Source organism: Parambassis ranga, chromosome 4, assembly GCF_900634625.1.
Source record: "Parambassis ranga chromosome 4, fParRan2.1, whole genome shotgun sequence".
NCBI classification, from domain to species: domain Eukaryota; kingdom Metazoa; phylum Chordata; class Actinopteri; family Ambassidae; genus Parambassis; species Parambassis ranga.
The window spans coordinates 23,348,794-23,354,823 of record NC_041025.1 but is presented as its reverse complement, the minus strand read 5'-3'; positions in this window follow the sequence as shown (position 1 = coordinate 23,354,823).

Below are 6,030 nucleotides of genomic sequence, written 5' to 3'. Positions count from 1 at the left end.
GTATGGATGAAGTTAAGAGTTAACCAGCTCTCTCACTGACAGCTGCAGAGGCTGATTGACACAGACAGTGATTATGAGGCGCAGTATTTATGTGTGTGTATGCTGCTGCTCAAGCTATAGACCCTCCTCTCTCAGGTTTCACTGCTTAATCTTGGACTTGTAGAACTCCCTATAGGAGCAGCAGCAGGTCAGAGGGGTCAGACATCAGGGTGAGGAAGAGGAGGAGTCTCTGTGCAGGTCAGAGCTGCGGGTCCCGGGCAGGGACAGCTGCTGGAGTCTCTGTCTGCAGCGTCCACAAACATTTGACAGGACAGCTTTGGTCCACACATGGACAGAGGAGGGCTGGATCCAGACTCCATGACCCCCAAAAGAGACGCAGCACAGACTGAGAGCCACAGACGCAGAGTCTGTCTCTCTGTTAGTAACAGACACTGACCCTGTTTGTTATCAACCCGTCTAACCAGTTTGGAATAGCAACTAGCCCAGTGCATTCTGGGAGTTGGAGTTTAATCTTCGTCTGTTCAGACAGGTTTTCTGCTGTACATCTGACTCATTTCCATCAATGACAACATAACATCATTATTACTGCCAGTTGAAGTCCCGTGTTGCTGCCTCCTGAACATCAGTCCTTGTTTCCATTTTACTGTCACAGCTTCTTCATAACTGGGTCAGATGTGAAAATATAAAAGCTGTTTCCAGCTGGACGCTTCGCTCGGCAACACAATTAAATGTGACCTTCAAATGGCTCTGAGGTCATTTAGAAAACACTCCTCGCATACAAACCAAACATCAAAACCTCCTCTGCAGTTTCACAAAAAGCAGACATGAACAGAGTTCACTTTGATGGTGACTCCTCCAAAAAATACATCTCTGATAAAAGACAAAGACAAACAGGAAACACCAGAGAGCTGTGCTGATTGGTTATTATTGTCACCATCGGCTCCCAAACTGATTTTGATTGATTAGGATACACAAGTTAAATAAACAGAAAATAATGAAACAGGAAACAAACAACTCGACAAGGATGAAATGAGACACACACAGATGACAGCTTTCCGGAAAATCATTACACGAGGTAATTTAAAAACCAGACAGTAATATGAAATATGAAATCGTATATTATCATGACTGTGTATCCTCATCATTCAGATCTTCATAAAATGTCTCCGGGGGAGGCTAAAGCTTATCGTGTCCTGTGTGTGTCGATGAAACTTCTGGCACACGTGTGGTGAACATGTGGGTAAAGGTCAAACCGCAGCCTGCCGTGCAGAATAATGAGCTGTGATGGCTGCGATGCGCTGAAACAATGAAGGTCCTATCAAGTGTCACTGGCATGTTTTTTTGGAAGGTACCGACTCTGTGATCTCTCATCTGGCCACAGCTGGTTAAACTGTGATGTTAGCTGCCTCTCATCTCCAGTCTGTCACCTCTACCTTTGCAATCAAATCAACCATCAACCATCAAAGTCAGATGGAGCAGCCTCGTCCGTGTTGGTGAACTACAAGAGCACAAAGCAGTCCTGAAGGTCAGTGATTCAAGATGATGATGAAGATGATTCTGGACATTTATTGTGAAGAATCCTTCATTTTGATTTAAAATACACAACAAGCAGCAGAGAACCTAAGTTATAATCTGATCTGCCCAAACACCATCCATTAGCAGAATCAAGAAGAAGCACGAAAGAGGAGAGATTTGTTTTTTCAATTACTGCCAGAAATCTAATAAAACATAAGATGTTTTGGTTATGGGAAGCTGGGAGGTGAGGCAGACAGGTGACATCTGACAGAGATGGTCTGAGGACATCTGTGGTCTGGGTGGGTTTGGATCTAGCAACATAGATGATGGAGATTCTCTTCTTCTTGGATTACTGGAATCCTCAAAACAGAAAGCTGTTTTACAAGTATTTCTGTTCAAGACTTGCAGTTGTGCATGTATATTTGATACAGCATTCAGTCAGTTGTTCTGTTTATTTTGCTTCCTGACAGATTAAAAGGTCCTCACAAATTAGAGCAATGTTCCTGCAGAGCCTATTCTGTCTTCAAGTTATCTGGTAACTGACTGCAACACACAACAACGTCATCGGTCTCACATAAAAGCGACACTAAAGTCCAGAGGTGAGGAGCTGATACGTGACATCTCCTGCTCCATTTGCTTCCCTTTGGGGTTCAGAGCCTCACAGTGTCTGTGTGAGCTGTGAGGAGACATGCAGCTGCAAACAGCAGGTGTCCAGCAATGACACACACACACACAGTGTGTACACAGGAATGTTGTTTGTAACACAGCAACGATCCACAAAGGAACAAATCTGGACAAACAGACAGCAGGTCATCTGAAGGCTAAAGGTTAAAGAACATTTTCTACCCAGCAGACACAACAGACACACACATGGCAGTGACACAAACTACAACACACATCTGTAACTCATTTGAAAACATACATTTGATGACAGATAAAAACACTGTCTGTGTGAAATCACATTTTAATCTGGAGGAAACATCATGCTGCTCAGATTACACTTCTGCTGTGCCTCAGTGAAATGATTTGTTTTTCCATTACAACTTCAATTTCATTGTGGGGTTAGGCACACAGCTGAACTTCTCACAACATCAGCACTGAAGTTATTCCCACTTCTAAGTGTGTGTTACAGAGATATATGCAGGGGTTAGCATGCTAACCAGCTAGCACCACCCTGCACATTCACGTAATATCACTTTGCCCCACAAGATGGATCAACGTAGCAGAACAGATGTACTTTAGTTACTTAAACTCAACACAACCAACTAAGATTGCTCCTTTTAAATGGCTAATCTTTCAAGCTAATGCTAGTAGAGACAACTGAAGCAAGGCTTTTGGTCTTGAAGAGTCTAATAGTACTAACACTAGCTGTCACAGTGCAGTAGTGAATCATTCCAGGCTGCTGAAAAACACACTGAAGGCTTCTATCAGACATCAGAGATCTATGTATCTATCTACTCAGAAGAATCCCAACCATGCACTTAAAATAGCAAACATCAACAAGAGAGGCTTCATGAACTATCAAAATCGTAACATCTGGCCTAGCTAGTCTATAAATCTGACCTTGGGGAGCAGGATTAAAAACAGACTTTAAGCCTCGTGTGGATCGCCTCTGCTTCCTTCAGCTATCAGACTTTAACTTCACATTATTGCTTCTAATCTGTTGTATTAGAGGCATGCTGAGACAACAGGCCCAGTGCATTCTGGGTGTTGACGTTTGAATGCTGGAGCCTTGTTTGTCCTGAAGCATCCATTTAAAATGTTCTTCTTTATATAAAGTCAGATCTTACGACTTAAGACTTTGTTTATTTTTCTATGTTTTTTCCAAAGAAAAACTGTAAATATATCTTTAAATGTGCTCCGGCAGAAGTGAAACTTCTTTAAAATGCTACTTTCTACCTCCACAGCTCCTTGTGTCTGGTTTGTCCTTCATGAGTCCTACATTCATATATATTTCTGGGTTACATTCAATCCTTTAATTAAGTGATCCAAAAGTAAAATTACAGACTGAGTGTAATAAGGTTCTCCCACATTATTATTAATATAACTATTACTTTGTACAATGGCAGAAAAGGGATCCTATTCAGAGCTGAACAGACTGATTGGAGATTACAGAGATAATGACTCATCTGGTCTTTATGAAGAGGTTTGTCCTCCACTGCCTGCTGAGTGTTTATTTTTCAGAACCACTGTGTACACACAGAAAGAAACTCACAACAATACAACAATGATCTGCTGAGGTTGGAATTGAACAACATGTGACAATGACAAGGACAGTTTGAACAAAAATCCTTCTCATGTACACACACTTACACACACTTGTGAGGACACTGTGCTGCTTTAAAATCTATTTCTATGAGTGTTTATCTTGTGCACCTGCATGAGGACACACATGGACATGACAGAGACACCTGGACGTTTGAAATCCAGAGGTGTCAGCAGAGCTTCAAAGAACAACAGCTGCTTCAGAGCCTGCAGAAAGAAAGCCTCCACCTGCAACCTGCGACCACAAACATCATCTCCACCCAAGTTTAATAGGTGAAATGAAATGAAATGCCAAAATCTGCTCCAAAAGTGAGTCAGGCCCCCTAATGGCGTAGGCAGAGCGACAACCAGACTAGTGTCAACAAAAGACATCAAAAACAACGTGCAGCTACACCTGTGACTGTTTTGATATAAAAACTTTAATGTTTTGGAACAAGGCAAACAGCAAATCATCACATAAATCCTGCATCATGTTAGATAAACAGTTACAAGCGGTGTAAAAGAGTTTGTACTGAGTGGAAGTGGCTGTAAAGGGGAGGGATTCTAGATCTGATTCACAGACAGACCTTTCACAAAGTACTCGGGTATGGCCGGCCAGGCTGGGACTTTAAAGCAGAAATAAACACAGCCCTGATCAAGAGACTGTTTGGTCTCTATTCATGGCCTCCTTCCATCTTCTGAATCCACAGGATCACAGTACCCAGAGTACCCAGGGGGAGAACGCACAAACTGCCCACAGAAAGGCCCCCGCCAGAATCGAACCAGGAGCCTTCGTGCTGTGCTAAACACTGCACATTAAAGCAGAAAAATGACAGCTGGGTGTGGACACAGGTCGCTAGCCGTCAGCCTCAGTGCACCTTGTACTCCAGCTTTTTGCTGCTTCTGGGTTAAATCCAGGTTAGCTGTTATCAGGTGATCAGCCTGTGAGCAGATTTCTGTCCTCACAACATGACAGAAACACATGCACACACAGTATCCACTGACTATCAGAAGGTGCATTTTTATAACAGATATCACACTGCAATATTTATGTAGTACACACACACACACACACACACACCTGCTCACAGGTGCTGCTGTCTGCAGGAAGTTCATTGTTGGTGGTCTGCTGGAAAAGCTAAAGTCACCGTCTGTCGCCAGCTGACCTATGCAAGGTGCAGGGTGCCTTCTCCTCCACACAGACACACACACAGACACACACACACACAGCATCCTGCTCTGCGTGCTCCTGTCAACTTGCACTGTTTAAGTTTCCTCTAACTGTTTATATAAAGTGTCCTGCAGTACAGTAACATTCAGCAAGGGCATGGCTACTGTGCCCACAGAACACACACATACACACACACACACACACACACACGGTCTCTTATAACTGCTGTACTTTCAGAAAATATGCAGCCTACATAGTGAGAAACAAATGTCTTCCTCTTTGTGGGATTTGTTGCCCTTCAAAACAGACGAAGAACAAAACACAACTGCAATTCCAGTCGACACTGATCAGTCTGCTAACTGCTGCAGAGGTAATGACAGCTACATTCTTCTGAGATAACAAAAACACATCTGCCAGGCTTTAAGATAAAATATTGTTGCCAGACCATGAGTGGTGCAGACCGATCGGTGTCCTGAGAGATCAAGTTATGGGCATGTTCTGCATGAGGAGACCGTTTTATGCACATATTTCCTTCACAAAGACAACAAGACGAGTGCCACCTGCTAGCTGTCAAAGACCCTCAGCAGCTTGTTGTTTCCTTTACAGCCATAACTGATGATTGGTGACACTGACTGACAGATGGTTCATCCAATCAGCTGCCAAGGATTCTTTTAAAAGGTCCTTTACAAATAGTTTCCTCCATCTGGAGTGGCAGGTTAGCAGAAGCTATTGAATTTTATTGGTTCGGCTTATTATTTGGATATTTCTTTATTTCTTCTGTTTAAAGTTCACACTTTAATAACAATAAGAATGGACCAATAATGATATATTTAAAACGATGAATGAGTATATATGTGTATATAAATTGGCTGTGTGGCTGTGTGCAGGTGAAGACCTTCCTCTCTGCCCCCTCTCCTCTGCGCTCCGCTGCTGCGCCTGTGCGCTCCGCTCCTATCCGCTTTATCAGGGAGGAGCGCACCTTGTGTGGCTCACTTGGGTCCGGCGGCCCTCCTTTGCGCGTAACGCGGGCAGTGAGTGAGGACACGGAGGAGACACTCACACCTGCGAACTGCCAGCGCGCTGCTCGCTCCATGGATCGC